Source organism: Myotis yumanensis, unplaced genomic scaffold, assembly GCF_028538775.1.
Source record: "Myotis yumanensis isolate MYYU_CA2020_CCGP unplaced genomic scaffold, mMyoYum1.0.hap1 SCAF_4, whole genome shotgun sequence".
NCBI classification, from domain to species: domain Eukaryota; kingdom Metazoa; phylum Chordata; class Mammalia; order Chiroptera; family Vespertilionidae; genus Myotis; species Myotis yumanensis.
The window spans coordinates 4350754-4377761 of record NW_027223755.1 but is presented as its reverse complement, the minus strand read 5'-3'; the positions used below and the strand labels follow the sequence as shown (position 1 = coordinate 4377761).

The 27008-nt window shown below is 47.3% G+C and overlaps 1 protein-coding gene and 1 non-coding gene across 2 annotated transcripts in view; one reads left to right on the top strand and one right to left on the bottom strand.

Moving 5' to 3' along the window:
- Positions 1-27008, top strand: part of ADAMTS12 (ADAM metallopeptidase with thrombospondin type 1 motif 12) — a 184340-nt gene that overhangs the window by 10694 nt on the left and 146638 nt on the right. The gene's annotated exons all lie outside the window — the stretch shown is intronic.
- LOC139009683 (small Cajal body-specific RNA 21) lies at positions 1282-1388 on the bottom strand. Its single transcript, XR_011471397.1, has one exon. It is a non-coding gene; the product is annotated as a small Cajal body-specific RNA 21 (non-coding RNA).

The following is a 27008-nucleotide window of genomic DNA, read 5'->3' as shown; positions in this document are numbered from 1 at the left end:
TTTGGTGCACAGGATGATGCCCAATCCACTGAGCCACACCAGCCAGGGAAGAGTTTATTTCTTTTGCACAGTTTAGTTGATTTGTTCCAGTCTCAGTTCTTTGAAGGAGAATCCGTGTTCTTTAATCAATTAGGCTCGGAAGTCATCCTCAGTGGGAGTTGTGACCTGTGAGGATCTCAGTGGGTGGCTTTGGATTTGCTGCTACCAGGGCCCTACAGAATTTGTTTATTCTTAGTATTTCAGCTGAGGTTTTTGTGCTTGGAGGATAGTTAAAATGTTAGACTTCACACTTTTGTGGGATACAGGATTGGGGTTTAGACTCCTTATGGGCCCCCACCCCTTTCACCAAGGGCTTGGTTTAGGTACCCACCACCCAGATTGTATATCTGAGTCTGGAAAAAACATTTGTAGTTTCTGTTCACAGTCAGGGACAGTCTTCTCGCTCATGCTTTATTAAAGGAAAGAGGGTTCTTGGCTCCGTCCTAAACCCAGCCTCAATCATCTCCAGCCCTTGCCAGGCACTCAGTCCTGACCCCTAAGCTGAGTAGCTGGGCCTGGCTCTCTCCAGGACAGCCTCAGCTCCCACCCACCTCTCTTTTCCCTTCCCTCCTGGCATTCTGAGGCTTCCTTTCTTGTTTTGGGCTTGACTGTGGATTACAGTATTGAAAGACGTTATCATTTTTAGTGTGTGTTTATTTTCAGTTAAATATTTTATTTGAAGTAGTTGTAGATTCATATGCAGATGCCAGAATTAAAAGCAAGTGATCCCAGGGACCCTTTGCCCACCTCCCCGACCCCCAGTGGTAACATCTTGCAAAATCACTCTACAATCACGATGCCCACCATTTCCATCACAATCCCTTGTGTTGTCCTTTTATGGTCACACATTTCCTTCCTGCCCTATCCCTCCTCAGGCTTACATTTTATATTTCAGTTCATATCCATTTGAATTAATTTTTGTATAGGGTGTGAGACTTAAGTAGAGGTTCATTTCCTTCCTTCCTTCCTTCCTTCCTTCCTTTCCTTCCTTTCCTTCCTTTCCTTCCTTTCCTTCCTTTCCTTCCTTTCCTTCCTTCCCTTTTCCTTCCTTCCTTCCTTCCTCCCTCCCTCCCTTCCTTCCTTCCTTTCCTTCCTTCCTTCCTTCCTTGTGCCTGTGGGTATCCAATTGCTCCATTTTTTAAAAAGGCTACCTTCCTTTTGTAGGATTGCTTCTGTACTTGTAAAAAATCAGTTGGACATAGTTTTATGAGTCTGTTTCTGAGTTGTTGTGTTTTTTTTTTTAAATGTGAGGTAAGGACAGTCTAGGTGAGGCTCCTTTCGTAACCACCTCTCCCATGGGGAAGGAAGCCCGGCCTCTCTCCTCTCAGCTCGTCTGTGTTTCTGAGTTTTATGTTTTACTCCACCAATAGAATCTTCATTACTATAGCTATACAATTACTCTTAAACTCAGGTAGACTGACTCCTCCATTTTACTCTTCTTTTTCAAAAACTGTGTTAGTAATGCTAGTTCCTTTGCCTTTCCATATAAACTTTAGAATAATCAGACTACAAACATCTTACTGGGATTTTGATAGGAATTGCATTAAACTTAGATAGGAATTAGGGCAGGGGTGGGGATTGACACTTGCTGTGTTTAATCTTCCAATCCATGAACATAGTAGGTTTCTTCCAGTTCTGCCCATGAGACCTGCGGAGGCTTACTGGTGGAACTGAAAGGTCCATGCAGCTTGGCCCTCCCTCCTTCCCAAGGTGATGACTATATAGCCTCTTAGGGAAAAGTGATAAATCCCACGCAGATGGCATTTCTCACAGGACATTTCCCAGTGGGCATTTTCAAATTCAGATTTCAGATTCACAGTAAGTACAGGAGCACAAAGAAGTGAATATTAACTAGTGGAATTGTGTGCTAGTGGCCAAGATGATGGAAAATTTTTAGATCCAAATTATTAAATGCTTTTGCCAGAAGAACCAATCCACAGGGTTTACTTTGGAGCCTTTCACACATAATTGGACAATTAATGGATGTTTATAAAAAAGGCACCGAATGAGTTTCTTTCCTTTCTGTGAGCACACAAGCTGTCTGGCTTCCAGTTCATTTGCTCACGTGCCATAATTCACCAATGCCCACCTAGGGTGGTCCTAGTCAAAAGGATATTGGCTGGGCTGGTGTCTGCCAGTCGGAACCAAGTCCTGGCTCAGGGGGAAAAGGGCCCATAGCCCAATGTGGAGCATCCTTTTTGTAATTTGTCTGCCTAGATGGGGTGCCTTTTACAACTCATCTGTCTGCGGAGGCACCTTCTAGAATCTCATCTGTCTCCCTGCATGCTTTCCTGCAATTTGCACAAATGTTTGCTACCACAGTAGCCACGGAGGCCCCTACCTGCAGGACCTGGCCTGGCTTTGTGGCCCCCAGAGGACAGTCACACGGGAACGCCAAAATCCATCCCCGGGTTGTTTCCCAAAAGTCTGAGAGATTCAGTTTCTGATTTTCTTTCTTAAATTAGAGTTTGAGGTACAGTATAGTTTCAGGTGCACAACCCAGTGATTGGACATTTATATAACTTACAAAGTGGTCATCCCGATAAATCTCAGTGTCACATAGCAGTGTGGAGAGGTGGGCAGAGGTGTGCGTTAGTCACAGATCCTTTCCCATTGCGCGGCAGCAAGAGGCGACCAGTTCCTTTCCCCAGCCTCACCTTTGGGTCAAGGGGAAGAACAAATGTGTGTCTATTTCCTGAAGCCACGGGGTCTCTGCTTCTGGTCTCCAGGGAACAGCTCCTTGAGCTGAACAAGGGAGGAGGCCTTCTCGAGAAGATGCTTCCATGCAGGCTCAGGCCCTAGAAGTATGTGAAGAAGAGAAACCCCACCTCTGCAGTGAAACTTCTCTGCTGCACTGCATCCAACAGCCGAGCTTACGGCAACCCTTGTTTCCTTGGGTAGCCATCTTTCCATCGAACTGAAAATGTGAATTTTGTCACCAAATGGAAGGTGTGCGCCAAAAAAAGCACTTTAATCTTCCTTCTCTTAGGAGGCAGGACACTATGAAACTTAAGAATAGCTTTCCAGCCTTTAACCAGCAAGCTACCGGTGTTTGCCAGGAGATGCTATTGCAATAATTTTAACTCTTTAAATGGTATCAGGTTCTAATTTGCAAAAATGCAAGATTTACGTGTTCTCTGCGTTTTGCTGTGTAAATGCTACAAATGAGATTAGTGACGTTTAGAAACTTGGGCCATCCGATGGCACCTCTGTGGAGAGGGGTGTATGTAGTTACACCACAGGACTCCCTCAGCTCTTGGCCCGGAGGGCAGTCCTACTGGGTCCTGCTCCCGACAATCTAAGGATGTAACGGTTTCTGCCTCTTGCTCTTGAGCTCCAGCTGCAGCCGGGGGGTGTGGCTGAGGAATGATCCACTGGCAGAGCCGGTGGGAAACTTGCCCGGTGGCTTCCAGCCCTCTCCCCATCCCAGGAAACATGTTGAGTTGAGGGAGGCCTGTGTGCCAGGTTTGTTGTCTGTCAGGAGGGGAGGGGGGCGGGGGGCGGGGGAAGGAAAGAAATGCTCTGTGCATCTCCTAACGCTGCTCCCCGCCTGAAGAATTCGCCCTGACCCCTGACCTTTGGGATTGCAGGGTAAGACTCATGCTCACTCAGACATGAGAGGAGCGGGGCCTCTGGCTGGGGGAGGCCCCCCTCCCTGTTACTGCTTTGTGTTCAGGCTCATAAACACAGGGGGTTCCCCCGCCCTCTCCCCGTCTTCTGCTCACTGTTCAGTTCATTGGGTTCATTCTGTGAGTTCCCAGCCTGATGGGTTGGAAGCGAGAGAGAGGACGGAAGAGCCTCTACTTAGAGGAGCAGTGTTTCTTTCTTTTGCTGGATCTTGAATTAGGGACCTACCTAATTCAAGTGTCCTGTGTCCTGGGAGGGGCTGGAGAAGGAATGACCCTGGCTGTTGTGGGAGACCAGCGGCCAGTGCTCTGGCTGTGACTGGGCGAATTACTTGGCTTACAGTCCACACCATGCGGCACAGGGATGCCACTGCCTTCGCCTGCATAGCTCTCCCACAGGCACTTCAGTGTGAATCTCATTTCTGTTTTCATGACAGACATGGAAGATTAGGTGTCCAGAGTTTTCCATTATAGATGGCTTAATATTTCTCTTGTTTTTTGATGCAGCATGAATTGTAGGTCCAGGGAGCTTAAATATCAGCTTTCAGAAAGATCTAGTTGCTTTAAAAAATGTCTCCATTGACTGACAGATTTTAATAAGGACTTTGAGAAGTGAGAAAGCAGGAGGTCTGGGTTTATGCTTCGGTAACTGAAACACTGTTTTTTGTGTTTTTTAAAAATATATTTTTATTGATTTTTTTACAGATAGGAAGGGAGAGGGATGGAGAGTCAGAAACATTGATGAGAGAGAAACATCGATCAGCTGCCTCTTGCACACCCCCTACTGGGGATGTGCCCACAACCAAAGTACATGCCCTTGACCGGAATCGAACGTGGGACCCTTCAGTCCACAGGCCGACACTCTATCCACTGAGCCAAACAGGTTAGGGTGAAACACTGTTTTACCTGGTTGTTGGAGACGATCTCTGAGTGTGACATGACGGGTTGTTTTTCTTACTGGGATGACACGCTTTGCCTCCTTGATTCTGTGACTTGAGGGGACAGGGTCCTTGCTGCCTAGTGTGAGACCCATGGCCCGGCAGCCTGGACATCGCCTGGGAGCTTGTTAGAAATGCAGACTCTCAGGTTCTACCCCGACCTGTTCAATCGGAACCTAAGTTTGAACAAGATCCCCAGGTGGTGTGTATGTGCATTAAAATTTGAGAATCGTTGGCCCATCAAACCCAGAGACACTAATTCTATCTGAATACACTGTTTTATGTATTAAATCCCTTTGGCAAACACGGGAACGCCTAATGACACTCAGAAACAGTACTGGGGGTGGTGTGCTGCTCTAATCAATGTGGGTGCCAAGGCTAGACGAGGAAGCTTAGGTGACGTGATTCAGAAAAAGACAGGAGATCCACGGGACCTGGGAGCCAAAGAAGGCAGGTTAGGGTGGCCAGGTGTGCCCCTTGTGGTCTTCGCTGCTCTTCTGTCCTCTGCAGTCTTCTGTGATGTTAGAATCCATGGGCAGATCTTCCCACGACGACTTCCGGCTGTCCTCAGGCTCATTCCTTCTCATCTTGGGTGAGTGCGCTAAGCAACACTGTCTTGTTTCAGTGTCTTCATCCAAGGGCTTGAGAAGAGATGGGCTTTCTGGGCCCGGGAGGCTGGCACAGACACCATGTAGACTTCCTTGCTACTCCCCAGGGGACGGAGCCTTGCGGATGCTACGTTTGGGTTAAGAATGAGGAGACCTTGATGTTTACGAATTTTTCCTTCAGAGATTGCAAGTGTGGAGTTTTCCCAGGTGTTAATGGAAGTCCAGGTATAAACGGGTGATGGCAAAGCAAGAAAGGCTTCCTTCTCTGCTCTGTCCCCTGGACAGTGCACCCCGGGACAGGAGACCAGGCCTCTGCTTCTGGGCGGGGCCATCTTACTCCCCTGACCCCTTGTCCTTGACAAATAATTGGGGACTTAGAGAAGGCGTGCTTCTGTTTGTCTTTCCACTTCTTCAGAAACCACTTCTCAGTTAACCCTGCAGTTGTCCTGTCTGCCTTCTTCACTGATTGTACCTGGTCATTTCCTTTTCAAATAGTCCAACATGGAAACATCTTCCTCCAAACACGTTTCAAAGAACCACCACCTCCTGCGATTTCCCAGTGGTGTGTGTTGTGTGATTTTTTTATTTCTCTCCTTGAGATATTTCAGGTGTTCATTTGAAAGGAGTGACTTTTGTACATCAGTGTTTCCCCAGCGGAAATCAATTAAAAACCATATTTAAATAAATAATAAAACGTGGTTCACCTACAACCCCCCGTATGGATTAGCAGGGAGAGCACACTTGGAATTTGAGGTAAGCAGCTCACACTGGTGTTACCAGGCTCCATTCTGACTTGGTCCACACTAGACCAGGTATTATCAGCAACTCCTGTGTGTAGGCAAGGGGACTGAAGCTCACATCAGTTAGGTGACCTACCAAAGGCCACACATCAAGAGGAGACTGAAAAAGTTTACTTCCGGTTCCTGTGGTCTCGATCTCAATGTTGTTGGGCCATTTTTCAAATCACAGAAGCGTCAAGTTTGACAAGACCTGTTTTAGGAGCTTCACTTTCTGGTGAGGGACCTGCCATCAAGGGAGGTTGGACTTGGTGTTGAAGTAGCACCTCCGATTAATGTCAGAGTCTCGATGTTCAAGTCCAGTTGTTTTTCAGTCAGAAGAAGAGGGAGTTACTATAACCTGCTTGTTGTTTCCCAGTGTTTGGTCAGTTATCTGGTCCAGGGACACATTTCTCTCAGGATGGGACCTTCCTTATTTGAAGGTAAGCTCTTCCTTTTCTTACTTCCTCCTGCTTACTTACTCTGTCCCTTCATCCCTTCCCAGCCCTCTCCCCCAACTTCCTTTCTTTCTTTCTCCCTCTTACCTCTCCCCTGCTACTTCTATTTCTCTAACCTCTTTATGTTCTATGATTCTTAGTCTGCTTTTAGCTTTCTTGTCCTTTATTTGCCTTGTCTTCTAATACTATCATTTTCAATTTAAAATCTTTTTTTTAAATCCTCTGACCCCATTGAGTCTGGCTGATGGGCTCTAAGAAACTATATAATTGGCATGATTTCTGTTTAGTCCTTTAAACTCTTGAAAGATTGCTTCATATTTTCTAAATTTGTGTAGCTTTTGCTCATCATGAAAGTCTAGACACCCATGTGAGTCTCCATGAGGTGTTGGGGGATTTTCCATGTAAGCATTTCTGTGGGGGATGTTGTGGAGAGTAATTAAAATGCAATGTCATTTCTTATGACAGTTCTCCCTTTTAAAAATGTGAGAGATGTTAAGCTGAACCACAGATCCTAATTTAGCTGTGACATTTTTTAAAAAAAGATGTTTTTATTGATTTCAGAGAGGAAGGGAGAGGGAAAGAGAGATAGAAACATCAATGATGAGAATCATTGATCGGGTGCCTCCTGCATGCCCCCTACTGGGGATGGAGCCCACAACCTGGGCATGTACCCTGACTGGGAATCAAACCGTGACCTTCTGGTTCATAGGTTGATGCTCAACCACTGAGCCACACTGGTGTTGTGACATTATAATGTTCTTAGTTAATTACAGTTTTTGTATTGAACTCTCTATTGTGTACAACTTTTAAACTTCTTAAAAGTAAGTTTTCTAAAAGGCAAGCCTTGCTCAGTAGGAAATCTGTTTCCCTGGAGAAAAGTTGCAAGTGAGGTTTCTCTCAGTAATTAATTCTCAGCAGTGCTCTGCTTGTAGGAAGTGGTCACTGAGGAATGCTGTGATTGAATGCAGATGTTCGCTGCCCTTGACCTCTCTCCTGATTGCCTTATTATCAAATCCACACACGCCTCTAAGCTTCTTTCTCAAGATAATCATGCCCTCCAAGAAGCACCAAGCAGAAAAGTTAGTGCAGATGCTGGGAAGGGAGCAGGAAGCGCTTTACCCAAGCCCAGGAACCCCATTCCCCTGGAAACAAAGGCGTTCCCTCCGCTACAAGCACAGGTTCCTACAGAAATGGATGCTTTCCAAGAAGTTTTTGTTGGACCGCTGTGGTCAATTGTCGAAAGGAATTTGTTTATTTGTGTGGGTGTGGTGAGCAGAGCTCTGATGATGACTTTCTTATAATGTGTATTTGGCTGAATGCAACGGAAATGTGACCTCCCCTCCCCTGTCTACTGCCACACCGAGGTCCGTCATAGTCCTGTTGCTTTTGTCTCCAAAGCGTAGTTCAAGTCCTTCTCTCCTCCCCTTGTCCACTCTCCCTGTAGTCCAAGTGCCCCCATCTCTTACCTGGTCTCATTCCTGGTCCCCTTGCCTCTGTGGTTCATTCTACACAGAAAGCCAGGTTGACCTGACAAGAACATACATTGGGACTTGTCTGTGCACTAAGCCCATTCAGTGGTTACCCATCATTGTTAGGGCAGATCCAGACTGCTGCAGGGGCCGGTACCACCTCCTCTGCAGGCTCTGGTTTTCCTGTTCTTCCCGCTGGTCCTCAGGCTTCAGCCACGCTGCCTGCTTTGGATGTATTTGGTTGCTGCTGTTTTGGGGGCAGAACGTTCTTAAGTTCAACTGGTTCCTTCTGGTGCTTCCATTTCTGATTAGTTATAACCTCCTCTGAGAGTCAGCTGAGCACCCCATGTCAGGGGCCACCCCATTCATTCACTCGGCTTTCTCACTTGGGAGAATGCTGTGAGATAGTTTAACGTAGTGAGGATGTGGACTTCAAGAAAGCAAAAAGCAAACCAGGAATATTTATATTTGTACTGAGCTTCTGTAGCACGTATTTGGGTCTCTGCACAAACTGCTTAACCAGATAGATAGATAGATAGATAGATAGATAGATAGATAAATAGATAATGGTTGGATATTATCTTTTATTTGATTACTAGAGGCCTGGTGCATGAAATTCATGCACATGTAGGGTGCCTAGGCCTGGCCGGTGATCACGGCCAATCTGACAGGGCTATCTGGGGGGGGGGGGGGGGGAGGGCGGGCGCTGGCACCCACCTTGGCCGGCCTGGGGCCTGTAGGCTGGGGGAAGCTCCTATGTTGAGTGTCTGCCCCCTGGTGGTCAGTGCACATCATAGCGACTGGTTGTTCCACCAGTCCTTCCGGCGTTTGGTTGATTTGCATATTAGGCTTTTATTATACAGGATAAATTTTATCCAGGTGGGGGCAAAATCTCGCACTACTCTCTATTTTCCAATCCTGAGAATGTTGCACATATTTCATCTCTCCAAGCCTCAGTTATCTTAAGTCCAAAATGGGGAAAGTTAGTATAAGGGCCACAGATCATGCTTGACAATTCCTTACCTGGGACCGTGGTTTCTTAGTAAATGAACTAATTTGAGGGGCAGGCTGCATGGTCTTCTCTCATGATTCAGTGAATACTCACTGTGGGCCCCACACGGATGTAGTAGACTAGCCGTGGTGGTTTGTGGAACTTCCGGTCCCGAGAGCTCACGAATGGGGCTCTGGTGGCAGGCTGGGCTTCGGTCCTGGCTCGGCCACTTATTAACTGTGCAGCCTTGGACAAGTCGCTTCTCCGAGTCTCATTTTAAAAAATAGAATAGACTTCATAGGTCTCCTGAGAGTGAAAGGGAGAGAATTTGAAACATGTTCAGCAGCGTTCATGAGTGATGGAAGGTGCTGACGGAGGGTGACTTGTCTTTATATTCCATCGCTATTACTGTGGCAGGTGTTGCTACAAGGTCAGGTGATTTTTCTGCTTTTTTTTCTTGGCTCTCTTCCCCCCAAGTGCCACCAGGGACTTAACTGTTTCCAAGAATGAATCCTGTCATCTTGAGTATCAGTAAGCCTCCCAGCCTTTTATTGTGACCTAAATATGTATTTTTATGCAGGCATTTGAAAGAAGAATTCCTGGCCAACAGCAGCATATGTGTATGGAGAGTGGGAACATGGTGTTTTAATCCTCCAGGGAAATGGTGACATCGGTCCTGAATTTCTGTTTGCCCAGGGAATTGGGGTGAACTGTGTGTGTGTGTGTGTGTGTGTGTGTGCAGGGGGTGTGTTAAGAGGGGTTGATGTGGTGGATGGGCTTTATCCTTCGGATTCCTCCGTGGGGCTTTGTGCAGAGGGGCAGGGCTCTGGCCCTCTGGAATGCAAGCCGAGAGTTCGTAGACGGTCAAGGGTTCCTGAGCGAGGAGTCAGTCATTCCCGACACATACCTGGCAGTTGGCTCTGTGTTAAGTATGCGGCTTTGCAGGAAAGTCTTTCTATGTTTCCTCAAAAATGCAAAGAACTTGTTTTAAAAATAACCTTTATTGTTTTTTCTAAATATAAAAGTAACAAATATTACTGTAGAATATTTGAAACATTCATACAAACACTAAAGAGAGAAATGAAGCTCTCCCCTCAGTCCACCACTTTTGAGCCTAAGTCCGATGAAGTCCATTTGTGCAGCGATTTATGAAGTGAAAAGCAAGCAGTACTCTGTGATCTGAAGTGCACTTGGAACTTATTGGAACAAAGTTATTTTTTTTTTAACACATTTTATTTCTGCTCCTTCCTCATCACACCCCCACTGTAGTTGTTCATCATGTCCATGTGCCTTCAAAAATTGATGGGCACATCTTTTACTCATGGTGAGTTTTGTAAAAAATATGTTTTTATTTATTTGAGAGAGAGAGAGACGAAGGGAGAGAGAGAGAGCTATTAGTCACCCATCCAGCCTGCAACCCGGGCATGTGCTCTGACCAGGAATCGAACCAGTGACCTTTCAGTGCACAGGATGATGCCCAACCCACTGAGCCACATTGGCCAAGCCCATGGTGACGGTTTCTCAATAGCTATTGTATTCTGGAAGATCTACTGGAGAGTCACAATAGATCTGGGAGCTGTGCTAATAAGAGGACTATATTGACTGAATTATAAGAAAGGGAGAAGAAAACTTGCCCAAAGGATGGGGAAATAAGCAAGTGGCCTTTTCCCTTCACACTTTTCAGTCTCGTCTCTGCCTCTGACGGATGTCTCCGGTGCATGTATGAGAGTCAGAAGGAGCGAGGCTTCTATTTATACTGATACAAATGGAGGCAAGGCATGGGCATAGTTAAAGATAGGGAAACCCAGCACTTTTGTTAGCCATCATTTTAAATGAGCAAATTTGTATCATTGTCCCCAAATCAAAAGGGGGAAAATGTCCCCACCCCCCCAGTGCTCAGCAGAAATATTCTTTCTGAGCATGTGCCCGACCCAGTGATAGAAACTGTGCATGTCTTGTGTGTTACAAAGTTTTGCATGCGTAACACATTTGCCTCAATGTCAGTTGAGTGGAACTCAATTGAAACAAGAAAAGGAAATTCCATTCTGTTTGAGAAAAATTCCCACGACACTGATTATTTCTGGTTTTCATATTTTAATTTTGGAAGATGTACTGTGCCCATGTCCATAGGCTTTTCCCCCCTCCCAACATGTTCCTTTATTTGTTAAGTAACTAATAGCAAGAGGTACATCTTTGAGAAACGTAGTCAGGTGGCAGCTCCTACAGTGCAAGATGAGGAAACTGAGGCATGGTGAGCTTGCACAATGAGTCAGGGGCACTGCTGAGAACTGGATCAAAGATCCCCTTTCCCACTTAATTATTCCTACTAGCAGCCTCCATGCCCTTCCACCGAGTCCCATGTTTTGCCTTCAGAAAGCAAACTAGGGCCCTAACGGTTTGGCTCAGTGGATAGAGCGTCGGCCTGTGGACTCAAGGGTCCCAGGTTCGATTCCAGTCAAGGGCATGTACCTTGGTTGTGGGCACATCCCCAGTAGGAGGTGTGTAGGAGGCAGCTGATTGATGTTTCTCTCTCACCCATGTTTCTGACTCTCCATCCCTCTCCCTTCCTCTCTGTAAAAAAATCAATAAAATATATTAAAAAAAAATAAAAAGCATATTTTTAAAAAAAGAAAGCAAGCAAACTGGGGCTACTGTTTTCCTCTTCTTCCACTTGAACTTTGCAGATAATGTCAGCGACAGGTCACAAATGGCAGTGTTGGTGGCCACCCGAACTCTGAATCTGGAGCCCACAGAGCACGCTGCATTCTCCAGAAGGGGAGGAGCCATCTTGGTACCAGCTGCCCCTCAGGGATGCTGTCTCCTTGTTTTATCCTTCTGGGCAGGACCCTCCCTGGGAGTCAGGAGGTATACAAGAGGGCCTGCCACTTCTCGCTTTTGCAGGGGCCTTGGCCCTGGGGCGGGGCTTGGGGGCTGTCTCTGCCACCCGGAGTTTTCATCTTGTAGAGCTAGGCATTTGCCATGGCAATATCTTTTGTTTCCTGTGATAGGAATTGAGAAAAGTAGCCGGAATAAAAAGGAGATCAGGAAGGAGTCAGCTTAATTTGCACCCATCATCCTGTCACTGATTCATCAGGACAGCAAACATGCATCATGCTACCTCCCGTGTGTTTTGGGGAGTGAGACGGCATCTAAGATGAGGGATGGAAACAGGGCCCCTTGGTTGGAACCAATGATGTGCCTCTTGCTACTAGTTAAGGTGCAGTAAGTCCAGCAGCATATTTGCCTTCAGCTGCCAGACGGCTGTGTGGGCTAATTAGTGGAGCCTCTTTCCCAGGAGAGCTTGACTTAAGGTCGCCGTTTGTTTGTGCTGGGCTGGTCATCGCCATTATTTAGGAGGCAGCGTAACAGAGTGTTTGGTGATGGATTCTGGGGCCGGAGTACGTGGGTTGGCATCCCAGTCCTGTCCCCTTCTCACAGTTTGACTTTGGACAAGATATTCAATCTCTATATGCCTCAACATAGGTGGATTTAACCGTAGCTACTTTAAAGAGTGCAGATTCGATGAGTTAATACCTATGTGCTTAAAAGAGTGTCTGGAACAAAGTAAATATTATTTATTGTTTCTCCCATTGTTACTGCAATCCCCCCCATTCTGATTCTGGGCGTGCCCCCTCTGAACTGTGCGTGCGCGTGTGCATGGATGTGTGCCTCACACGGCAGGAGTCTGTTTGCAGCACAGCCACGGTGGAAGTCACTTTGAAAAGGAAATGACATCAGGAACCAAAGGCATCAAATCAGCAACTGCCTGCAGTTAGCATGGGCTTCCTTTGCAGAAGCTGATGAAAAGGCAGAATTCTTTAACAAGTGGCTTTAAAGTTGTTAGAACCACCCCAACCCCAGACCTTTTTCTCTGTTCTCCATGAACCAGCTGCTTTCTTTGGGGGTGAGGGTGGGGAGGAGAGGGAGGGTGGCCTGTCCATTTCCTGATTATCTTCTCTTTGGAAAATAAATATGATCATGTCACTGGGCCGGTCTTACGCAAAGTGCGATAGAGCTCAAGTCTGCACTCCAGTTGTCCTAGTCCCGCTCTTCCCGTCACCCTTTTCCTCTAACCTCCCAGGGTAGCAGCTGCGCTGGCTCCCAGGAGCCCTGGTTCGGCTGTTTCACTCAGGTCTGCCCTTCCTCACAGATCCTTCATCTTCACCCAAAGTGTCCCACTCTTTCTGCTCTTTGAAGCCTAAGCCTCATTCCAGATAGGATGGCCAGGAATGGCTGCCTCCTCTTCCTTGTGATGCCTGCTTGCACCCAGGGACCCCGGCCTCCCTCCCAGTCTGGGCTGTCTCACCTGCAGAGGTCAGGGTTCAGGATGGTACTGTTTCGCTGAGTCAGAGGTATAGGCTGACCAAGGCTCCACAGTGGTGTTCAGAGAGCCCCTCCATCACTCCTTGGTCAGCCTATACCTGGAGGCAGGCTGTTGCCCTCCCTCGACGGGTCTAGGCTTCCCAGCACTGGTGCCAGTTGGCGTTCCCCAGTGAGGAGAGGCTGGGTTCTTCTGAGAACAGAGGGAAGCTGGTTGGCATCAGAGTGGGGCCGGAAAGGGCCGTTCTTAAGGGAGGCTTTGTACTTGGTGACCATAGCTGCTTAGGTCAGTGGCATCTGCTCACAGCTGTCTAGAGGAATTGTTTCCAGGGAATGAGTTCAAGGGAACAGAGAGGCCCTGGGAGGAATTAGTTATTAAGATCCATAGGGGTTAAAGGGTGGCCCAAAGGCCAGGGGTCAGATCCTCCTTCCGTTCAGTTCTTGGGAAGTCACTTCCAGGTGGAATGAAAAGTTGGGGGCAGCCCTAGCTGGTTTGGCTCAGTGGACAGATTGTCGGCCTGCGGACTGAAGGGTCCCGAGTTCTATTCTGGTCGGGGCACATGCCCGGGTTGCAGGCTCCATCCCCAATGTGGGGCATGCAGGAGTTAGCCGATCAATGATTCTCTCTTATCACTGATGTTTCTATCTCTCTCTTCCTCTCTGAAATCAATAAAAATATATATTAAGGAAAGTTGGGGGGAGCAGAGATAGCAGAAAGTTAGTTGAGTGCTGCCGGAATGGACAACTTTCCCCAGACCCTCAGGGAGGGCGGCAAGTTTAAAGTATCCAATGAAAGATGTATCTGTCCAAGGCAGGTCAGGACGCCCGGTGTCTGAGCCCAAGTCCTGCAGAGGCCCGAGAGCTTCCCTCCTGTTACGTTCGGCGGGTGGGCGGGGGGTGGGGGGCGCGAGTGTAGAGAGGCACAGATCAGGGAGGAGTGCTCTTAGTGGGTTCCTCTCCATCCCTGACAGGCTCCAGCCTAGTGCACTGTGCCGTTGGTTGATCTCATTGGGCCTCATCAGGTTTGTGAAGAAAAGGATTGTAAGATGGAATGACAGGTGCTGGAATGGAGCATGTTCAGAGCATCGTGGTTCATGCCAGCTGCTAATGTCACCAGGGCTGACGTGGTGTATGTCAGCCTGACCCTTTCTCTGCTGTCACCACCCCCGAGGGAAAAGGAGTCCCAGTTTCCAGTAGAAGCTGCTGAGAGATTAGTCATTATAACAGATGGGCCCAGAGGATGTCAGGACCGTCTCGCTGAGAACAGACCCTTTTTTCACCTCTTCCCACCAGCATCTTGAGTCACTGCGATGCCCTCCTCCAGAGGCGGGACCCTGGCTTCTCAGCTCAGCCCACACTCATATTTCTCATCTTATCTCTACCCCGGGTGGACTGCCAAGCAGATGGTGTTAAGAAAACTGGCTTACAATGTGGAGAAGCGAAAAACTAGAGCAGTGGTTCTCAACCTGTGGGTCGCAACCCCTTTGGGGGTTGAACTACCCTTTCACAGGGGTCGCCTAAGACCATCCTACATATCAGATATTTACATTACAATTCATAACAGTAGCAAAATTACAGTTATGAAGTAGCAACAAAAATAATTTTAAGGTTGGGGGTCACCACAACGTGAGGAACTGTATTAAAGGGTCGCGGCATTAGGAAGGTTGAGAACCACTGAACTAGAGAGTTTTGTTCAAATCTGGACTTGTGGGTTACAGACTGATTTTTGACCTTAATGACATCACAGAATCCCTTCACAGCACCTAGCTTCGTGTTCCGTTGAGTAACTAACTGGGAGACGCCTGCTTACAGGCGTCCCCCTTCGACGTCCCCCCACCACACTGACCTGGGGAAATCCTTTCTGAGTCCTTGGTCTCCAGGAAAGGGCTTTACAGCTGTGTGTTCAATAGTGGATTCATTTACCATTCCTCCTGTGAAGACACCATCCTCGTCCCAGCTCTTGACTTGGTCTGGGAGTAAATAGATCAGCGGTTCTCAACCTGTGGGTTGCAACCCCTTTGGGACCATCCTGCATATCAGATATTTACATTACCATTCATAGCAGTAGCAAAATTACAGTTATGAAGTAGCAACGAAAATAATTTTATGGTTGGGTCACAACATGAGGAACTGTATTTAAAGGGCCAGAAGGTTGAGAACCACTGAAATAGATCCTAGAACTCACCACGAGGGCTGATCCCTGCATGATGGAGGGAGCTGCATGCAGTCTGGCTATGCGGGAAGCCAGGGCTGGCTCATCTGGCTGAAGTCAGTGTTCCGAACGCCACAAAAACACCCTGTTTTTGCGAGTGACTTGACTTTGTCAGGCTGCCTCATCTGTTCCCAACAGCCTGCCAACTGTGGGGGTGGGGGTGGGGGGGTTGCGCTCCCCCAAGATGGGGCTGATGTTGTTCGCCACTGGCTTTGAAGACAGCTTTTCAGTTGCGTTGGCCAGGTCCTGCTGGCCGGCGGCTGCTTTCCTGGCCTCCTGCTTGTCCAGGCACCCCCGCATCACCTGCTCCCAGGGCTTTGCTTGGCATCAGGAAGGCAGCCTGCTGGCTGTGGAGATGAAAGATCCCGCCCGAGGTGGCACAGTTTCCTCCTGAGTTCACGCTCAGGAGTTGTCGAGCAAGCCCCATTTCTGCCCGTCTCTTTCTGCAAAGCGGTCCCTTTGGACATGGGAGGCCAAGAAAACATGGGATACAGTCAGAGTAATTTGAGATTCCCTCTTTTTATCTCCATTTATTCCAGAGGGACATCAGGGATATAGCCACCTTATGTTACTGCTATGCATTGTTTTTGTGCCTTTCGGGAGTCATAGATGAGAATCAAAATGCACGTGGACATCAAAGAAAGAACCCTCTGCATTCAGACTTTGAACTTCATGTGTTCAATGAATTTTTACAGGTCTTAGGAGCGCCTGCCCAATTAGGTATGTTTGATACAGTATTTTCCCAGGCCCCACCATGCTTCAATCAAAGCAGCTCTGTTTTTAACTATGTTACATGTTTATATGTCCGGGCGACTTCCCCTGGAAACCACGTGTTCTGAAAACCTGCTGCCAGCCTCTAGCGTTCATTCCTAACTGTCCTCTCCTGTTTCAGAGCTCCTGAAGCTCACAGTTAACTTCTGCAAGTAACAGAATACAACAGCCAGGTGCCGTGAGGGCCGGAGCTGTGTGAAATGATGTTTGCGGGTAATCTCCGGGGAGGGCACATTGCTTCTGTAAAGGGTCAGATAGTTAATATTTCAGTCTTTGCAGGCCATGCGGTCTCTCTCACAGGGACTCAGTTCTCCTTTGACACTGGGAAAGCAGCCATAGGCAATACGTAAATGAGTGGGCATGACTGTGTCCCAATAAAACTTTATTTACAAAAACAGTGGGGCCCATGGGCCATAGTTTGCCACCCCCCCAATTTTATCATTTAATTCTCATAGGAACCCTATAGAGAGAAACTATTATTATTATTGTCATCCTCATTTTACAGAGGAGGAAACGGAAGTCCAGAACTAACCACTTTGCCTAATGTCACACAGCTCAGAAGTCGAAAAGTTGGCTTTGGCTTTTCCCATGCGCCTCCAGAAGTCAGCTCCTACTCCTTAAGCTCTAGGTCCTCCTGACTACCGCCAAAGAGATAATGTATAAATAAATATTAGGGCCTCATGTTCAGTTACTGCGGATTGACTGGGAAGTCTAACCTTCCTGATCTACGCGTACAAAGTCCTGGCTGTATCTGTTCGCCCATTTCTTCAACATAAACTAGGCCCTCCCTTGCCCCTCCCTCCCTATGAGACCTTCCTGCCCGGTGGTGGCCAAGGTTGGGGTGTCGGCAGAGTTGATGCTGAAAGTGCTGCCCCCAGCCCGCCTGTCAGCCCCCAGCAGCCTCCTGGAGGGCTGGGAGAGGGGCCAGGTCTTTACGAGGGAAGTGATGCGCACAGTTCCATAGACTTTAATTTATATGGATGACCCAGCTATTTAGAATGCCAACCAGTTCTGTGAGTTATTAAGGATTATTACATTTATATTCATAAACTAAAATTGATGTGTTCCTGATGCTTATTAAGGACTCTAGTTTGGTATGTCACTAAGAAGCCCAGTGCCCGGTGACGCCTGGCATTGTAACAGAGGGCCCTGCCACCCCACCCTGGGGTGCCGTGGTTCTGCAGTTTGGGGACAAAGGTTTCTTACTGGTGCACCAGACTTAAATAATGGTACTTAGGTGTTTGTTTGTTTGGGGTGTTTTTTTTGTTTGTTTGTTTGTTTGTTTTTTTGCTACTATCCTTGCTTTGTAATTTATAAACTGTGCTTATTATTATTAATTTACCTTGTTATTTGCTACATAGCTAACCAAATAACGAGCATCAGGAATATTTCTGACATATGTTTTCAAACAATAAGCTGCAAATTGGGTTACCCATACTGCGTTGCTCAAACTTTTGTGTATTATCTCCTCCACATTTGCTAGTCATGTTATCCCTACTGTTTTCATTACAATTTTTTTAAATGGACGAGTTAGGTGACCTGTGACTCCCTGGTCCCCACCGAGTGGACTGCCGTTCAAAACGTTTCCGTTCCGTGGCTTGAAAAGAAGACTGTTTTTCCTGAGCACACTGCCATGAAGCTTAGCAAGAGGCATACACTGACTGGCGACACGTAGAAGAGAAGTAGAAAAACCAATTCATTCTTGACTTCCCTTGGAAATGTCTCTGACTCTTATCACCAGCCAGTTATCGGAGACACACAGGTGGGAATATCATGCATTTTCATCTGCCTGGCTCGTAAGAGGCTTTTCTTCTTAACACTCCCCCGACTGCAGGCGGACTGCAGGCAGACAGCGGGCAGCGACGACGCCTGCCTTCGGGTGGCAAGGGAAGGCTCCCTCCCAGGGTGGCGTGTCTTCTGCCCCCACTTGCGGAAGGGCCTGGCTCAGCCTCAGCCTCCAGCACCAGCCCGTGGAGTTCGGAGCCCTCTCTTCAGGGTTCAGGGCTGAGGACCTGTCTGACCGAAGGGCTGCCTGCCAGCGATTTCTCTGTGCAGGAGGGGAGGCCCGGGGTGGGGGAGAGCTGCTACGGTTTGGTCCAACGCGCTCTCCCACTTCTGAGGAATGTTCACGCCATCGTGAACTGACTGGCGACACGTAGAAGAGAAGTAGAAAAACCAAACCGAGGGATGCGGGCAGGGGAGGGATCTGCTTCTTTCTCAATCACAATCCGTTGAGCAAAACTCATACGTTAGAAAATCACCCACTGGGGATGATCTGGCCTTTCTTTGCGAAAACAGAAATAATTATGATTACATAAACATTTTCAAGCACTGCATTTCGATCAAACGGTTTTAGACTAAGAGCCTTGCGCTAAACAACCCCCTTTTTGATTGTGTGCCGGCACATTCTCCCCACGGGGCCTCTTCCTGATCGCCCCCTGCCCCCCAAGAAAGCTGCACGACTGTCACCCCTTTAAAGTCTGTTTCGGCTGCCTCTTCTCCATGAGACTTACTCTGACCCTGATTAAAATCACCCTTCCCTTGCACTCCCCTGCTGTGCTTGGAATTCCTCCTCTGTACTTATTACCTTCCACAAACTATATATTTTCCTCTTTATTATACTTATTATTTGTCTTTCCCCTTCATACAAACTCCCTGGGGGGAGAGGGGTTCAAGCGATTGAAAGTCTGGGGAGCTCTGGCTTTGATCTTCCCAGTTGCAAAGTGCTTTTCCACCCCCTTTTTGAGTTTGACTTTGACCCTGTGAGTTGGCAGACCATGAGCCTCTGGCTTTTTGTAGTCGTTTTTGAACTAAGTGGAAACTGAGGCTTAGAGACCCAGGTCATGGTGCGAGAACGTGACAGGGCCAAGACTTTGGTCTTCAAGGAATGGACTCCCAGGCTAGTGTCCTTTCTACCACATCACATCACCCCCTGAGGCAAACAGCTGTAACGAGAAGGTGATGCGAGATGGGTGAGAGCCCAGCAAGGAGATGGGCCAAAGAGCAGCGTGGCCAGGCTTCATTTCGTCATGAAGCAAGACGGGGGTGGTGAGGAGTGTGTGGACATCGAAATGACAGAGCCTGGCAAAGGGACAGCCAGTTGTCCCGAGGGGCTGCCGGGAGTCAACTAAGGACAGTCCTGGCTCTAGTCCGGTCTGGAGGCTGGGAGCGGAGCAGGAGAAGCGCAGATCCTCCCCTGCCCGCATCCCTCGGTTTCAGGGCAAACTTCCCGGGTTATGATGCTATGCTCTCTGTTCTGCTGGTGCACGCAGACCTTCAGGGGGTCTCAGCTATCCCAGGGGATTCGCAAGCGAATCAGGTCTGCATTTCTATAGATCATTTCTTCTTCTTTTCCTCCAACTTGCCTTCGAAACAGATTGGAGATGGCTTACCATGTAATAGGACCATTAGCATAAACATTAGAGATAAATAGTGTACGTGGGGGCAGGGAGCTATAACGAGCCAAGCATTTTTTTCTAGTGAATGTCCTGTGATTGGAACATTTGGCTTTGATCGTTTGGGGAGCTAAAGAGAAAATGAGAAGTAGCAGGCATTGCCTGGTGAAAACATGCCCACTATTTGCTTACAGGGACACTGGGTTTTTACGGGGATGCAAGCTCAGAGGCACCCATCACAGAAACCTTGTTTCAGGGACATTGAATTCATTATTTGCAGTCCTGTTTTAAAGCATTTTTTCCTGTGATCACGAGTGTTCTACTTACCCAGTAGTGTTCTCTGGAGTTAAAAAGCAGAATGCTTGGGTGGGGGTTTCAGGCAGGAGGGATTTACATTGTGAGAAGCTCACTGGTGCTTCCACTCTTGTCTGTGCTCTGAGCACTCTGTCGGCACTCCGTAACTTAGCATATCAGTACATCCCGTCTGCACGACTTCTAACTCGATTTTCCCAGTTAAACTTAAATATCTTGAGGGTTAAACTGTCTTTCACTTCTTACATATTCCCTCAATGCCAAGTCCAAAATATTGTAAAAGTTTCAAAGTCTTTAGTCATCTCTCACCTGAGCTGGAGTCATCTCTCTCTGTCTCGTCTCCGCCCCATTTCAACCTATGTGAAGCAACCTGTAAACTTCTGTTTTTTTCTCCATATCTTTGTCTCGAACTCTGACAATCTCCATGTAGATGTCATACAAACTCAATATGTGCAAGACTGAATTGACTGTAGAGTAAGATCGATGACCAGATTTGACCTTGAGTTCTCATCTAAGGTTATACTAGGTGAGATCCAGAAGCCAAGAGCGTTGATTAAGTCCTGGCTCCAACACTTTCAAATCATGAGTCGCGGTGTCCTGTTTGGTAGCATGGGATATTTAATGGCCCATTTTTATATGACCTTCGCTGTGATAAATTTTGTCGTCAATTCTCAGTTTTAGTCCTAGTTGACCTGTAAACAGCGACACAAATGGTCCCTTTTATTCACACAGATTCTAGGACACTAAACTCTCCTGAATTACTTCCTATACCATTGGTCACACCTTTTTTTGTTTCATTCGCTGGGAGGGTGGGAGGGGAGTTAACTGTCAACATAAAATTCTGAATCTTGCTACTCAAAGTTTGGTCCAAGGACTAATAGCACCAGAATCACCTGGCAGCAGGTGAGAATCCACCCCAGACCTCTGAATCCGTCAGCCGTTTCACGAGACCCCCCACGTGTTTTATGCTCATTAGAGTTTGAGAATCCCCAAGCTAAAAGCAAAAGTATTCTCAAATAGAGACTGAAAGCCTTGCTTAAAAATTACTTCAGTAGAAGGAACTTGGACTTATAGGAAAGATAATGTGGGTAAACCTGAAGAAATGAACACAAGACCAGTCGGTGTGGCTCAGTGGTTGAGCATCAATCTATGAACCAGGAGGGGTTTAGGGCTCGATCCACAGTAGGGGGCGTGCAGGGGGCAACTGATCAATGTTTCCCTCTCATTATTGATGTCTCTATCTCTCCCTCTCCCTTCCTCTCTGAAATAAATAAAAATATATCAAAAACATAATTTGAAGGCATAATTCTTACCCTCAGGGAGCATACAATAGAGCTGATATGGAAACCAACATGCACAGAAAACAGAGGATCAGAAGTTGCCCTGGAAGGAGCAGGAAAACTAGATTCTGGTCTGAAATTTGCGTGTGTGTGACTTTAAGGAAGCCTTTTAATCTATTTGAGCCTCAATTTTTTCACCTCTACAAGGAGTTTCTTTAGATCACTGGTTTTCAAACTTTTTTGACCCTGACCCCTAATAATAAATACACTTTACATCTTGATCCAGTTCATTCCTGTGAACTATACAACTAAACATGTTTATCAGAATTATGCTTTCCCTTTCTATGTGCAATGCACCTGAATATTTCCTTTATAAATTTACTGGTGTGCTGTTGATTTTGGAAAGATAAAATTGAAGGCCCTCTAAAGTTCTTTTTGAGTCTAACCGTACATAATTAATCTGTAACAGTGAATATTCCATCATATAATTCCTCTGGGTGATGGGTTCTCAAACAGGACTGCACGTTGGAGTCTCTTGGGTGGTGGCTGTACCACCTCCGAGACACTGATTTGATGGGTCTGGGATGGAACCCGAGGCCAGGATTTTAAAAGCTCTCAGGCTGTCCATGGCTTAGCCAAGTGTGAGAGCCACTGCTGGCACACTCCCTGGCTGACAGCATCTCTGCCGCTGGAAGTAGCTTTTCCCAGGCTCTGCTATTGGTGGCTCCGCCGCCTCTGCAGAAGATCACAGTGGTGTGCTGTGAAGAGGTACATTTTTCTCATTCCCCTGGGCTCCTGCCTCCTGTCTCAAGTTCATCTGGTCCCTGTAAGCTCTGGATCCTATTCCCCTCACTCCCTAGGGTACTTGGTAGAATCAGTTATCAGTTATCCATCTTGCACTTGACCTTGTTCTCTCTACTAGGTCTGCCCCAGTGTCCCATGGACATTTAAACATGCCCTGATCATCTGAGAAAAAAAGAGTTTCCTCTGTCTCACCTCTCTTCTCTTTGGTAATGAAACCCCCTTCCCAACTCCAGCCCCTGCCCTCCACACCTGCCACTTTCACCCACACTCCTTTGGTCAAGGTCACCAGTGCCTCCTTGACTGTTGGATTCAATGGACACAACCCAGTGTTTAACCTGCTTGATCTCAACAGCATTGATGCTGTGCAACATGCCCTTCCCCTCAAAGGCCTCCCCTTGGCCTCTAACACCTTCCCGCTTGCTTAGTTTGCTTCCTGCTTCTCAATCCATTCCATCTCTCTTACCGGCATTACTCTTTCTCAGAGCCTAGTTCCATAGCTTCCATTTTTATGCCCTTCTCTCTCTGTCTCATCTCTCCCCCATTTCAACCTGTCTGAAACAGCCTGTAAATGCCTATTTTTTGCCCCAGACCTTTTTTCTTGAGCTCCAAGTGCTTGCTGACACTCTCTATGCAGATGTCATACGAAGTCAGTATGTGCAAAACTGAATTCCTCCTCTCCCCAGTCCTTTCTGCCAGGGCCCCTGTCTCTGTACAGCGCACCATTAGCACCTGCTGGCGCTCCCGACTCCTTCCTGTTATCTCCACAGACAGCGACTCATCACACCCTGTTGATTCTGCCTTTACACTTCCCTTCCCTGTCACTGTCGCCTATACCTGTTACCATCTATTTTTCTGGGGCAGTCGAGCACACAGGGACTGCCGATTCCAGATGGTTCCTGCCTGCACTCTGACCCCTGCGATTCATTTTCCTTGTTACGGCCTCTGGGATATTTTGAAAGTGGGCATCTGTCAAGTTGATTTTTTAAAACCCATGAATGGCTTTCCATGCGCGCAGAATAAAGTCTGAACTCCTTCATGTAGCTTATATGGCCCTGCTTCCTCTGGCCTCTTTGTGTCCCCAACCATCATTCTCCGTTTTCTTTCTGTTCTAACAATATTGGCCTTTTATCTCCTCTCGAGTACCCATTCCCCTCTGCCACTGGGCCTGTGTACTTGCTGCCTTTTGTCTTTCTCTACTGAAATAGTCACTTTAAAGGTAAGAAAATTAAGTTTTAGGAAAAGAAAGTGACTTACCTGTAAATATTTTATTTGTTCATTAGGAAATATATAAAATCCCAAAGTACAACGGTGACAGTTAGCTGCAAGTTCTAGCTCCATCACTTACTGGCCGTGACCCTCGTCCAGGGACCTGTGTCTTCTGTAACCCTGGTTTTCCTCATCTATAAAGTGGAGATAATGGTAGAATCCTTGGGTACCTGTGAGGATGAAATGAGATGACAGGTGTAAAATTCTTATTACAAAGACTGGCCCACAGCACACCTTAAATAAAAACCTGGAATTGTGTGCTTGATTTAGTAGTTGTCAACATCCATGGCTTGATTCTTGGTCCTTTGGATTTAAATCTCATGTGGTCATAAAAGTAAGGACATCATTAATTCACCCAGAAATAGGGAACCACTTAGAAATGGACACTAAATTACTTATCTCCAGTGAAAGATCAGTGAGTACTACCAAGAATGGGCAAAGAACAAATGGATAGAATTCCAAGAAAGCCATCATAAGCAGTGTTTATCCAGATGGAATCGGGCAAGAAGAGCATGTAGGTCTTTTTAACCCATTTGTTCTTACGCAGCATCTAGGGCGGAAAGAATGTTAGGCACAATCGTGATCAGCTGCTTCTCTTACGGGGCTCAGAGGACTTAAGCGCCTACCAAGGTCATGTCATTTTAAGTGACATAGTCGAAATTCAGGGGTGGGACTGGGGCCAGAGCCCGGGATACCAGATTGCAGGCAGTATTCTTTTGATTTTTTTTTTTATTCCTCACCTGAGGATATTTATTTATTTATTTAGAGGAAAATTGATGTGGTCCTGATGCTTATTGCTAAGCCTTCCGAGGGCAGGGCTTGCTTTTTAACTATCTCCAGTACCTAGTTCAGTGCCTGGCATATAAAGTTCCTCAAGAAGCATTTCTTCAATGAAGGAATAGACAAGATTTTGCTCCAAATACGTTCCACACAGGACCTAGGTGGCTCTCCGAGCCGTGGTGTGCATGTTACCGTCACCACGGCCTTGGTGGCACAGAGGCATCTGTGGTGTGGAGCACCATCCTCGCTGTGACACCGTGGGTGGCAGCCTCCTGTTTGACTAACCCTGTGGTTAGGATCTAATTTTGTACTGGACTCAGTTTTGCTTTGCTAGGAAATCGTGGTTTGGACATGTGTTCATCAGAGAAACAAACCTTCCCACTCGGCCCCCTTCAGAGAGCGGTCTTTGACTCGTCTGGGAAAGGCTCCCCCGCTGGGAGATCCACTCCCCAGTGACAAATGACCTCCGTGATTGAGCTCTGAGATCAGAGAGTGTCAGCCCCGGAGATGGGAAATACCTTCCGTCTCCATGCACCTTTCACCCCGGCCTCTTACCTCATCCTGGCATTTTTGGGTCACTTAGCTATCTGAGGTCACTGTGAGTGTCCCCGCCTTCATGACAGGCATCATGTCTCACTCATCTTTGTACCTTCAGCAGGCTTTCTGGTACATAGTAGGTGCTTAGTAAATGCTGCTAGAATAAATGAGTTTTGAGGCTCTTATTTTTTTTCAGGAAGGAAACCACAGAGAAAAGTAAAGAGATCTTTGTAAGAACAGATGGGTCTGTCTGGGGAATGGCAGCATGAGGAGCCTGGCTACAAGTTAAGTGCACTTTCCAGTGTATCATCTTGTGTCACATCACATTACACCGTGTCGTGTCACGTCACATCCCATCCCACCATGAAGTGACATTCTCTAGTTGTTTATCTAAGGCTGAACGACCCAGTTGTAATGTAAGCACGCCAGCTTCCTGAAACGAACCGCCTTGATTTCGAGCGTTTGCCAATTTCTGTGGTGTAAATACTCCACCATGGCTGATTTCCAAATTAACTTCTTGCCCAAATTAATTTCCTATGGCTGCTGGTTTAAACTTGGTGGTTTTAATAAGCAAAAGTTATTTTATTCTCTCACAGTTCTGGAGGCCAATAGTCCAAAGTCAGTTTTGCTGGGTGAAATCAGGGTGTCGACGGGACCCTACTCCTTGCCTTTTCCAGCTTCTGGTGGCTGACGCAGCTTGGCTTGTGACCACATCACTCCAGTTTCTGCCTCGGTGCTTACAGTGCCTTCTCCTCTTCTGTGTGTCTAATCTCCTTCTGCACCCCTCTACAAGCATGTATGTGACTGCATTGAGGGCCCCCGGGATAATCCCATCTCACGATCTTAACCTTTAATCACATTGGTGAAGTTCTTTGTGTTTTTGTGTTTGTCATGTAAGTTAACATTGAGAGGCTCCAGGAATTAAGGTCTGATATCTTTTGGATATTATTCAAGCAACCACACTTCTGTTTAACAACCAGCTCACAAAATTCCTGAGTATTTAGCAAATGGTTCTCACAAGGAGGTACAGGGGCTACAACACACCACAAAAGGTAAACTTCTTGCAGCAGTAGATGAGGCTACTCCTCAATTCATATACTCTACAATCCCTAGTTTGGAGCAAGCTGGAATGAGCTAGTGCTTAAAAAATGCTTTTGTATTGGCTATAAGAGACCTTAGTGACAACCCCAAAGCTAGCTAATGTCCAACCATTCTGGTTGTTTATTTCTAGGAAATACCTCCAGACTGTGAGAATCGCAGCAGAAACAAATAGTCAAGGGCGTAGGGACATGGTCAAAACTCACAGCTCTGTGAGAGAATCCAGCGGGTCATGGCCCAAGTATACACAGTATCGTGCTCTTTGGAAAACCCGGAGTTCTGCAATGACTCATCCGCTGCACATTTCCCTCATGTCAAGTTTTCCAGTTCTTTTTTTTTTTTTCTCATGTGCTTTGTCCCATCTGCCTCCCTAGACTGAGCTCTTTGGGCAGGGATTGTGCCTGACCTCTCCCCGCCCTCCCCGCCCCCCTCCATCCTGCAGCGCTAGTCCAGTGCCTTGAGCTCAGTGGTACCTGCAGAATTGCTTTGTGATACAGTGACTGAGCCACACACCAGATCCCAGTGCCTGTGCCTGTGACTAAGTCTCCAGAAGGGGTGAGAACTGGAGCCGGCCTTGTTGTTTTCTAAAGTGAACAAAACCTGCAGCGTGTTGCTGTGCCCCTCGGGTTTCAGGGGTGGTTGGCACAGCTTGCTGCCCGGTCCTTGCAGGAGGCACAGTCCTAGTACCAGCAGCATCGTCAAGACTGTTGGTTTCCAATTCCTCTAGCCCAGAGCATGCGCTGGCCTCCTGTTCTCCGTGCTCCTTCATTTATGACCTTCCCCAACCCCATTTCCCCTGGGTTGGGTGGAAGGGGGTGCATGGAGCATGTGAAGGGGGCACACGCTGAGGGGTCCTCCTGCTCTTAGAGTGGATCCAGGGCAGGTGACCCAGGCACAGCTCCTTGATTGGCTGCCACAATCCTGGTTTCAGATGTCGACTCAGTCATTTGACCAGCAAAGGCACAGAGATGGGAAGCTAGATTTGATTCACGCGCGCGCACGTGTGTGTGTGTGTGTGTGTGTGTGTAAGTATGTATCTACACTAATAAAAGAGAAACATGGTAATTGGCGTACGACCGCTACCCTTCCCACTGGATAATTAGCAAGATATGCAAATTAATCACCAGCCAAGATGGCGGTTAACTGTCAACAAAGATGGCGGTTAATTTGCATATGTAGGCACAATGCAGGAAGGCAAAAGGGAAAGCACAGAAGAAGCCCCATGGCACTGACAGTGATCGGAAACCCAGGGGGGAGCTAAGAGCCGGGGGGCAGGGCAAAGGCGGCCCTGAGGGCCGCCTTTGCCCTGCCCCCCAGCCATGATCGGA